Consider the following 11,392-nt stretch of genomic DNA (forward strand, 5'->3'; position numbering starts at 1 on the left):
TCCAAAACTTATCAGGCTTTCCTTTCTAGTTATCAGCTAGGCTAGCTCAAAACACTTTCCCCCATCCCCTCTTTTTATATAGCACCCTGAGTTAATTGTGACAAACTGCCCACAGGTAAAAGCACTTCCTCAAGAGAAGGTGGGAGGCATGACATGAGAAGCACAGCTGGGCTTGCAATGATACCATTGCAATCACCCAGGGGAGATCAATGCTGCTGGTGAGGCAGCACCTGCTTTACATGCACTTAAGGAGCAATTTCTTAAAAAACCCATCCACTTTAATGAGCAATTGGTGAGAAGGAGATGGGGTGGGGGAAGGAGAGCTCGGGTGGGAGTAAAGGAAGCACCCTTTGCTGAACACCACCAGTGGTGCCGGTCCCCTGGAGCTGCCTCAGCCCCAGCACCCACCAGTCCTGCCAGCACCCGCTGCGGGCAGGGCAGAGACGGCCTCGTGATGAAGGGCTGGGGAGAAATGAGCCCTCTCAACACGGACACGGAAGCCTGGCTAGGAGCTGCAGGTAGGTGGCCGTTCATCTGCTGCGCTTTGGTAGCGCGGCTACGGCTCCGCAGGGCGAGAGGCAGCAGGGAGGGCTGCGGGCGCTGGGACTCGCCTGCCAGCCCAGCTGGTGGCTCTGCAGCTTCTGCTGGCCTGTGGCTTGAAGCTCAGCTTTGGCCCTGATTACAGGGCAGGGACAGCGGCACCGAGTATTGCTGGGTTTCTCTCTTGTTGCTGCTGGAACTTTTCCAAATCCCAGATCTGAGCATGCTGACCCTTGTTGCTCTTCATTGCAAAGTAAAAATGCCTTTAGATAATCTTGGTAGTGTTTAGTAGTTCAAATATTTTGATAAATTGGATGGGGAGGAAAAAAAGTACCTAGAAATCCTGTCCTTACTTTCATTTGTGTGATTACTAACAACAATAGATGATTTCAAGTGCAGGAGGGAAAAAAAAAAAAAAAAACAAATCCTCCAAACATACTCTTCTGATTGTTACTGGAGAAAATGAGGCCTAAGGAAATGGTCTGTCTATTAAATCTTAAAGAGTAAATGAAAAATATTTTTTTGACAGATGGAATGGTGTATTTCAGGTCCGAAAAGCAGGTAGGGTACTTAGACTGCAGTAAGACATGCTGTACAGGGTTAAGTGGTTACTAATTCCAGGTCTGTTTTTATCCATTTCTTTCTTCCTCCAATGTTGTGGCATGGCTGTCCTAAAAATGGTACAGGTTAAAAGAACTCCCTGCAATTAAACATATTGTAGTTAACTGTAGCCATTTTGCCAAGAGAACAAATACAGCTTGCCATGATGCTGCCAAAGCTAGGGATAATAACCTGGCACAGTTAGGGATGGTAGAAGGAGCTGAAAACTCTTAACTTGCTTCAGATGAAGCTAGACTTTTGTTTTCTTATTGTGGCCCAAAATCCCTGTAATTTCCTATGCCAGTCCTGTGGACTTTGTGGCACCTGTGTGCGGTTTGGTTGCCAGGTATTGTATTTTTTAAACCCATGTTACGGGTTAAAGGAAGGGTCATGTTTGTGTGGTTTTATATAAGAACTCAATATTCTTCATCCTGGTGGTTTTAATATTTTCTTATCAAATTAATACAAATAATTTGACTTCATTATTCAGGTTACAGTCTGCTAATTCATAGACTAAACCCCTGGAAGGTCCCTGCAGCCTGGGTGCAACCCCTAAATACCGCAGGGGGTTTCCCTATAGCCATTAAAGGCCATCAGCTCAGAGTACACAGTGTCCTAGAATAAAGTTCCTAGATTTTCCTATTCACAAAACATGGAGCCTGACATGCACCCTGCAGGCAAGTGCTGCAGCCCCATCATCTCTCACGGGATTTGGCCCAAATTTGCTAATCCAAGACCAACACTGGTTTGGCTGTTTGGTTTCCTGCTGTTGCTTTGAATAGCAATGATGAATCTGACTTGCTGTAAGGCAGCGGATGCTATTGGAATGTACGATGTGAACAGCAGACGGGAGAAGACTCTGGTCTTTGTTTAAGTATTTATTATTATTTAATACTTGTGCAACGGAAACCTGTTTTTTCTGCTCTTTATTTATGAACACTTTCCTTAAGAAATTATTTACTTAACAATTTGAGATCTGCACTACTTTTAATAGATATATATCTGAGAAAATATAGCTATATTAGAGCAGCATATTTTAAAATGATATTGATCACAGAAGACTAAGCAACAGAGAATAACTGGTATCTATATTTTCAGTTTTATACACATACACCATTGTGGTCTATAATAAGATTTTTAGAAATATAATTTACTGGTGTAAAAAGTATACTGTAATAAAAGCACCCTCATGAAAGACCAGGTCTTTCATAAAATTTAACCTCCCAAAATCCAAATAAGAGACCTAAAAGACCTGAAATCTTCAAGACATTGATGTAGGAAATTTAGTATGCTACAGATTAATCTCAATCAAGGTCTCTTTACAACCCCATGGACCTTATTTCTCAGGTAAGGAATTTTCAGCAATAAAAACAAGGACATTATATTTCTATTTGTGTAGAAGGCACTTTAGAACTGAATGCATGTAGTGCTTTAAAATGAGAACACAAGAATGACCAGGCTGGGTAAAACCAAAGGTCCAGTAAGACCGGTATCCTCCTCCTAACAGTGCTGTGAATGGGTATTTAAGAAAGACAAGCAACACTGGACCTACATTATAATATTTTCCTGGCCTTCCAGCTCAAGCTTCCTGAGCCATACATGATTTCTATCTAGGTAGTAACTCTCAGTGCCCTCCCATGAACTTGTGCAGTCCCTTAAAAATGTGCAAACTTGCAGGAATCACAACATCCTGTAAAGTGGCTTTCACAGCTTCGAGAACAGTGTGAAGAATCGCTCCTTTTGGTGGTTTAGACATCTGAGGGTCCCAGGCAGTGACCAGGGGATTGAAATTCAGACTGGGTTTTTGTGTGATTCCTGCCACAGAAGCAGTTCGGTGAAGACAGACACTATTAGAACTGGTTGCAGGAACGAGGACTCTATCAAAGCCTCTGCGCAATGTGTGAAATAAATCAGGAAGGAGAATGAAGTAATAGCAGCGTAAGATCTCAAGCAGCAAAATAAATATTTGAGGACATCTTATAAATGCTTTATATTGCATTTTTGTATGTTCCATGTGGTTTGGCATGGTGCCAGAGTACACAAGGCTTCACTTAAAATTCCATTGACGTTTTTTTCCATTTTGGTTGAGATCTGTTTTCGATTTTTAGTGTGTAGCTGTATTACCAAATACTGGTGAATATGCTACCAATCTAGTCTTAGGTTCTTTCTTCTAATCCCAATGTCCAGCACTATTTCCCTGCAACCTGTGGTGGGGACATATCCTTACAAACAAGTAGTATATCACACGAGGATTTTCCTGCTTTGCAAGCATTAAAAAAAAAAAAAAAAAGGAGGAGGGAAAAACATTAGATCTGAAAAGGAGCTTTGCTAAATGTATTGATACAGTTGGAAAGGGTTCAGCTGTTCAGATCACCTGCTTCAGAAGCAACATAACCCCCTTTTTTTCTTCCAGAGCAAAATAATTCCAGAGCTTGTCCCTAGGGTGGTAGCAAGCCCTAACAAGGAAAAGCAGGACACATTCTTTCCTTCCTTTATAACCAGTCATTGAATTGCTCCCAACACATTCCTGATCTGTAGGATAGCTTAATTGTCTTCACCTGGAGGCCACTGCCTGAATTCTTGTCAGTTAATATAACACCTATAGAGTGAGGTACCTTTTCCACAGCTTCCCCCTGCTCCGATAAAATTGGGTTATTTATCCAGTCCTTGGGTCATGTGCAGGTTCACAAGTTCATTTTGCTTATGAATATATGTGAAATTTGTGGTGCAACTGTGCTTATAAGAGTTTGAGTCTAGAAGTAATTCTTCACTAAAGGCTTAAATACTTCTTCCTCATACTTTTTGCTTTATTGTAATAAGTTGTGGTTGAGTGTAATTTTTAATTGCTTCCTTTACAATGAGAGATCTGTATGGAGAAGAAAGCTGTTGGTTGGCTTTCACTGGTGGTGAAATAGGAAAACTTCCCCAACACAGTCAGGAGTGCAGTGTTACTCCATGCAACAATTGCAATTTTGCAAAGCCATTAGAACACATTAACTCACATCACAGAACATATCAAACACTACTTATACGTTTCTGTAGCTACAGATGTCAAGAGAAGTCCCAGTGTCCAAATCCTAAAGTGTTCTAAATCAGTAGTATGCCATCAAATTTATAGTTTTTTCCAAACAAGCATCTGAACATTTGAACGGGGAAAATAACGTAACTGAGTACACAAACAAAGTAAATGTCATTGCTACAGACTTGTTATTCCTATCCTCGTTTATGAGGAATGCTGTAGCAAGCTCTGAAGCCTCACCCAGGCTCTCTGATTGCAAATGTGGCTAAATGCTGCTATCATTCCTAATGAAGACTTCAGAATAGCACTGAAAATAGCTGCTTCCTATAAAACATACTGACAGTTTTGTTGAGGCACCAGGGAGTTCCCTTGGACCACCTGTTACTGCAATAACGTACATATAACCGAGAAAATATTTCCAGATAGTCCCATTGTTGGGTCTTCATTCATACATCCACTGGACAAATGAAAAATGCTACGGACGGCTACAGGGCTCTAAGGCGTAGAAATCACAATAAACTTGATGCTGAACAAAGTAAAAGTGTGTAGGGCTGCAAGCAGGATGTTGAGCTGCAGACTGAGAATACTGACTACCTAGTGTGATTTTTACTCATGTTTACTTTTTGATAAACCTTACTGAGGTTAAGACTTCTATAAGCAAAATCAGAGAATTATGTAATTGTGAGGCAAGTACAGAAGGGAAAGGCAAAAATATTTCTGAATAAAGACACCTATTTTACTTCTGCTATCCTGATATTCCTGTAAGTCTTAATATTTAAATCTAGCTTGTTTAGATTAGATTACATAAACCATAGTTTTGAATTCCCATGGATAAAAAAAAAAAGATGGATAATATTTTGTGAAAACTGCCTGTAGTTACTATGTGCTGTATATTCTTATATTTTGTATCAAAAGATTTTAGGGTTGTGTTCAGTGATAGTGGAAGTTCGGTAGGATCTTGTAATTATCTTCAAAATAAATTTGAGACAATAGAAGGACTTTAACATGTGTAGGACTTCTACTAGAGTGAAATTAATGTTAACATTTTCGTCTTAACATTGAGTGTTTAAATTCTGTAGCCCACAACACAAAGTATCTGACCATGCCAGTTACTTAGAGTTGTTTTACATATAATTTTTTGAATACTTGCATTGACTATTAAGTTGGAATATTTACATAGCACAGTTTTTACATATGTGAAGGGCCATAACATACCACAGAAATAACCTGGAATCTGTTTCTTGGGCCTTTTTATAGTTATGCCTCTTCATGGCTTCCCTGACAAGTGAAACATTCCCCAAAGTAGATGAACAGAAACTTAGATTATTTTAACTACTAAAAAGGTTGAATGAATATGCTCATTAAACATTCTTTCGGTAGCTTAAAGGAAAAATGAAGACATCTGCTATAGTTTGTAATAACATCACCACTTGATATTGTTTCTATATAATGTGTTTTACAGAAATTCTATGAAATCAAAGTTAGAAAGGCAAAGAAGGCTACTTTATTACTTTCACAAGTAATAAAGATCTGTTTTGAATATTAATTTCCACTGTTGATAGTAAACAGACAGAACCACCTCTAAGACACACAGCAGACTGGGAATGAAATGAGATGAACACATACCAAGAAAATAGTTTAAATGCTAAAATTAGCTAAGTTATCTGTTAAGGTTACAGCACATGCAAATATTACCCTCTATAGTCTCTAGCATTTGTATCTATATTATAAAATATTTGTTTTGATAATTGCCATTAACATTTGCTTGTTTCAAAGTTACTATAGGTACCCCCTGAATGATTTACAAACCAACCCTCTGGTACCATCCTGTGGCATATTTGGTAATTACAGGACTTTTAACTGCTCCTTGCTGCTGTACTTTTTCATAGGGAGCGCCCCAGCCTCCAGCAGCTCTGGAGCAGAAAGGCCAATATTGAACTTAACTTCCATTTTTTCTCTCTTCATGGCTACATTCAATGTTGAGTAGAGTTTTAGCTTATCTCTGGGAAACTGGGTTGGAAGGCGTTTTCTATCCCTGAGTTGATTCAATAATATTTCTCAACTCCTGGCTAATATAATTAAAGTAAGAATATAGAAATAGGAGAGATGTGGATCTTCATCCCATCAAATTAGATGAGATGAAAATCTAATCCCCAAATTAACTACAATATGAAGACAGTTCCATAGGCTATTATGTGACTGGAATACAGTGTTTGCTTACAGACAGAAGTGGTTCATTTCTGACTGATCCCCAAATGTGGTCTGAGTTGCCCACAGTAATTCAAAAGAGATTACATACGGAAGTAGAAGAGATTGTAATGGACTTACTTGTTCCCTCCTCTCCCCAAATAACTCCTTTTTTCTAGACAAAGGCAATTTGACACACCTTATCCAAGTGATTATCAATAAAACATTTTATGGTTCCACTCGGAAGTTTATTAATGAATCTGGAAAATTTGAGAAACAAATTCCAGTCTAGAAACAAACTATTAAATTTTAATATAGTCACTAGAGACCATGTCATAAACGTGATTAGTACTCTCCTGACACTAAACTGGAAGCATCATTGATACGGAGGAGAGATGGGATATTTTACAGAAAAAGATGTTTCATCTCAAGAAATAGTTGGAAATGATAATTGGAAGCAGCTAAACAGTCTTAAAAGTCCTAGCTGATACAGAATGATGACAACTTAAGTGTGACCCAGTTGTATCATCAGGATATGCTTACCAGACAAGGTACTTGCGGCAGAAGTAGGAGTGACGCTGGGAGGACTTCAAGATTGAGTATTCAGTAAATCCATAAGCAAAAAAGACACACACTACAGGAGCAAGTGCGGATATGGCTACTGACAGGATAAGGAAAGAAAAATAAAGGCTGAGTGAGATTAGACATAATGGTTGTATATAAATATATGAACCAGGTAAACACCAAGCAGGGACCAGTTTAAGCAGAAAGGCAATGGTTATGAAAGACATATGAGTATAAACCGACCATTTATAAATTAAGATTAGGATTTAGGAGAGGATCCTAACCTAGAAGAACGAGTTTCTAGAATGCAATTCTAATTGGAACACAGGAACAAAAGCCTAAATGCTGAAGTGAAATAAAAGGGAAAGAGATGATGTTTCTATATTTCTTTATAATACTTGCAGTGTTGTTCTGAAGTGTTTTTTTGTTGTTTTTTGTTTGCAGATATCTTAGAATATGTGTTTATTAGCTGAAAGCTGTGTTTTAGCCCCGGTTGAGAAGAAAACTTCTGGCAGAAACCAGAAACTATACCTTATGATACCATATGTTCCACCACTCTTTGGTGTTAATCCTGAACAAACTGTGTTTCAGGAAATGTTGTTGAACCTTCCACAAACTGTCAGCCAGCCTTGCCTGTGGCAGATCAGATATTTCCCAGATGATCCTAATCACCTAAAGGCTGTTTGGATATACTAATTTATTAGAACTGGCTAGAAAGATATGTTACCTTCAAAAGGAAAGAATGCAGTCAAAGAAGGTATCTATATAGCAATGGCTATGGAGTGGCTGCTCACAAGCATTGCAGAAATACCTGATTCTTATGGCATAGGTCGGTTAGGAATTTTGTACTACTTCCTAGTTCTTGTTTGCATTAGTATTGCTTTGGGTGCAAATTCTGGGTATGTGCAGATCTAGTTTGACTTCCAAACTCAAGAATCCACTGTCACGCATAGAGCTTTGGGGTTTTTTTAGGATATTCTCTTCATAATTAGTGCCTAGGAGAGAAAAAAGCAAAAAAGTTCCCGATTTTCTGGTATTAGTGCAAGTATTTCACACTCTTTAAGCAGAGTATGTAGCGTTAAAGCAAACCTCAGAACACATTAATCCCTACTCTGACATTTGTTCCACTTTTTTTTTTCTATTGACTTTCTTGCAATTTGTCACTGTTTTAGGTCAATGACTGAAAATGGCACATTTGAAGAGCAGAAATGAAGATGTCCTTGAGAGGTTCACTGGGAGATTGCACTTCGCATTCAAAAGGAAGATTATGAACCTAGGACTTTGGAGAAGAACCTTAGAGTTAGTTTAGATCATTAACCAAAAGTTGGAAGATAAGTTAAATTTTATTGAAACGTGGGGCCTCTTATGCAACCATACTTGCACTAAATAAGCTTGGAATCTGACTTGCTATAGTGAATGGGAGGTCTAATTATCCATCTCTGGAATTTCTGTGGAGAAACCATCACTTACATGACCTTTCATATGTTCCTTTGAAAGAACCTTCCGCATTTTTTCTTTTTCCCCCTTTCCCGGGTTTTTATTACTTGTTTTAACTTTTCTTCTGGGATATCAATTACTACTATTTCCCTCCTTTATAGGTAGGATTCACACATGCTCAACCTCCCTCGAGTTCCTACTTCACTGAGATGTGCCATCTTTTCCTCACTGATACTGTCTTCCCAGCAGCAGAACCCAGGCTGTTGTGCTACACTGTTACACAAGCTTTATTTCCTTTACCAAAAGTCTCATATTTTCCCTTTTTAAGATGATCTTGGAAAAAGAGATGAGTGTTTCTGAAGCAGAGGTCCTTCAGTAATCGGAACAATAATTTTAAGCAGTGAGCTCCCATAGAAAGTGAAGGGAGCCTGTTGAACATCTATGTGAAATTAGCATGAATTCAACGGTGTCTGAAGCAGCCTCTGCAAAATGTGTCTCTAAGGACTCATCATCACCTGCATGTCTTGATCTTTTGTCACCTTTTAGCAGTTTTGGTCATTCTCCTCTTCAGGAATGTAGTGGGGTTTGTTTGTTTTTGTACTGAAAGGTATTTCAGCAATACAACCAGGACAACATAACAGCTCTGCTTTTCATTTACTATGGTACTCCCATCTGTCAAGCCCTATTTCCAATTTCAGATTATGAAAAGAAATCTATAATATGCTTAAAGATTAGATCAAAGATGTTCCTGCAAGATAAATGTATGTCACAACTAAGTCTAAGAGGAAAATGATGAGGATGAAATTTGGTTTTTTGCTTAATTATAATAGCCATCTTTCGATAGTTTTGTCTGTGTCTAATATTTGCTTGCTTCTGCTGTTTATGCTATTCCCAGCAGGTAAGTGTGAGATAAACTAGGGTGTGAACATTCAGTGTATTAACAAATCTGCAATAATAATGAGGAAACATGTCTTTACCTGTGGTAAAAAAGACACTCAACCTATATCAGATAAGAATGTGATTGGTAGTTGCCATTTGACTTGAAATGGTGTAATTTGGATCCTTATTTACTTATAGGTAAACTGTCTAACTTCTATTTATATGCTCTGCATTAAACTGGATGGGGTGGGTTGAGTCTTGCAGAGCTGGAGCAAAGAATCCTGCCCTAGCCTGTCAACTCTGCCCTAGCTGGCAGGCAGCAGAGGATGAGACTCAGCTGTGGCTTAGGGTGTAGCTGTATGTAGGAAGGGATTGAGAATTTTCTCACGTTGGCTAGAGACCTACAACTTCATGCCTTAAGGCAGGAGAGTAGCAAGATTTTTTTTCCTTCTGTTGGAAAAACTTCACTATTTTTTTCAAGGAAATAGATTAATTTCTTTTCTGCACCAATAAAGGAAAAGGTGTTATCTGTGTGCATACACATACACATGAATTTACACACCTACAGAAACTTCCACCTTTTTTGCCAAGAACATGGAAACCACTGCTGCATGTGGACAACAGTCCTGATGGGTTGTGCACTCTGGACTATAACTGGACATATAACCGTATGTTTTATTCCCTGATTCTCTGAGCTTTAAATTTTAGTTTCCTGTGGGCATGAGCTCTACTAGAAAGCCTTGTAAGCAATGTCTTTGCATGCTGAACAAGTTAAAACACATTTAACTGCAAGCACACTCTTGGGCAATAGTTATCTAAATATCTTCTCCTAGTGATGTAGTTTTAAGTACTATTTATCAACAGTAATACAAAAATACTACTAATAGCAGGAAGTAGTACTAGTCAATTAACAAATATTAGTAGAATTAGCAGAAATATGTAACTGCAGTAGTAGTAACATGTAGTAGTGTAGTAAAAGAATACCACTTTCCTCTTTGTATGTATCTTCATGGAAAGGAACTTTGCATTTCTTTAAAATTTGCCTTTTTTTACCTTTCACGGTTCTACCTCTGGCCTATTCCATCTCCTATTTTTGATATTATACTTGTTTAACAAAAGCCTGTTCATATTTCACACTTCTGAATTTGACCAAATTATATGTTTTGCTAGCTGTTCTACAACATGGAGGGAATGCTGCTTCCTACCTGCTCCATACAAGTAAGAAATACACCCTGATTTACAGTTTATTTTCCATATCCTTTTTCCATTCTTCTCTTTCTACACCATCCTTAAAAATGATCTGGATGATCCTTAAGGTGTCTTTCTATTTTCTGTGATTCTTTAATCAAAACTAAGCACTAGGGTCTCTCTTGGTTTCCTCAAACTTCCAGATCTACCATTTCACCTTTTATAGAGCTCCACTGTGTTCTGTGGTTTCTCATTACTAGTGAAATCATCAGAGTTTCCTTCATTTTTCTTCCACTGTTACCAGTTCATTTACCTTCAAATGTGTGAATAATTGCAAATGTTTTGAGAAAGCATGTAACTAAATTCTCTCTACATAATCTAAACCAACAGTCTTAATTATGACAACTGCTGAAAGCCTGTATATGTTGAAAAGCTCTAGCAAATGATTTGCAGAAAATGTTGCCAAGTGAAGCAACTGAGTTCTGCATGTGCATCTTCTGGAATAGTCTCAAATAATACGGCCCAAAAGGAGGCCTAAGCTGCACAAGAAACTTGAATTCAGGCTATTCCAGGATGCAGCATTTAATTATATGGTTGCAGAAGTCTTTTACCACAGAACTGCTGCTCCCTTTAGTGAGTGGACAGTTACTTGGTATTCTTTGTAATAATAAATTTATTGGTAATCTGTATCCAACTCTAGACTTCATTTAATGAATATCATAAGAATACTATTCAGAATTTAAAGTATTATGTTTAAAGCATGCTTTACTTATCTGTGTTCTTAACTAGTTGAAGTTATGAGAGATACTGCAAACATCTTTCCCATTCTGAAAATGGAAAAACAGAGTTATAGCCAAACTTTGAATGCATCAAATAACTCATCCTCATGCAGCATCCTACAGTGATTCTGTGGAAGAGGCAAAGTAATAACTCAGAGCACCATATCAGCATTAAGCTACCCTAGCCACAGAGCTGTCC

The 11,392-nt window shown here is 38.2% G+C and overlaps 1 long non-coding RNA gene across 1 annotated transcript; it reads left to right on the forward strand.

The window, feature by feature from the left end:
- Positions 1 to 458: 458 nt before the first annotated feature.
- On the forward strand, positions 459 to 8,878 carry LOC112946211. Its single transcript, XR_003249185.1, has 2 exons — positions 459 to 518; positions 8,083 to 8,878. It is a non-coding gene; the product is annotated as an uncharacterized LOC112946211 (long non-coding RNA).
- Positions 8,879 to 11,392: the final 2,514 nt, after the last annotated feature.

The sequence above is a fragment of the Nothoprocta perdicaria genome, unplaced genomic scaffold (genome assembly GCF_003342845.1).
Source record: "Nothoprocta perdicaria isolate Ctin4 unplaced genomic scaffold, notPer1 scaffold_20, whole genome shotgun sequence".
Lineage (NCBI taxonomy): Eukaryota > Metazoa > Chordata > Aves > Tinamiformes > Tinamidae > Nothoprocta > Nothoprocta perdicaria.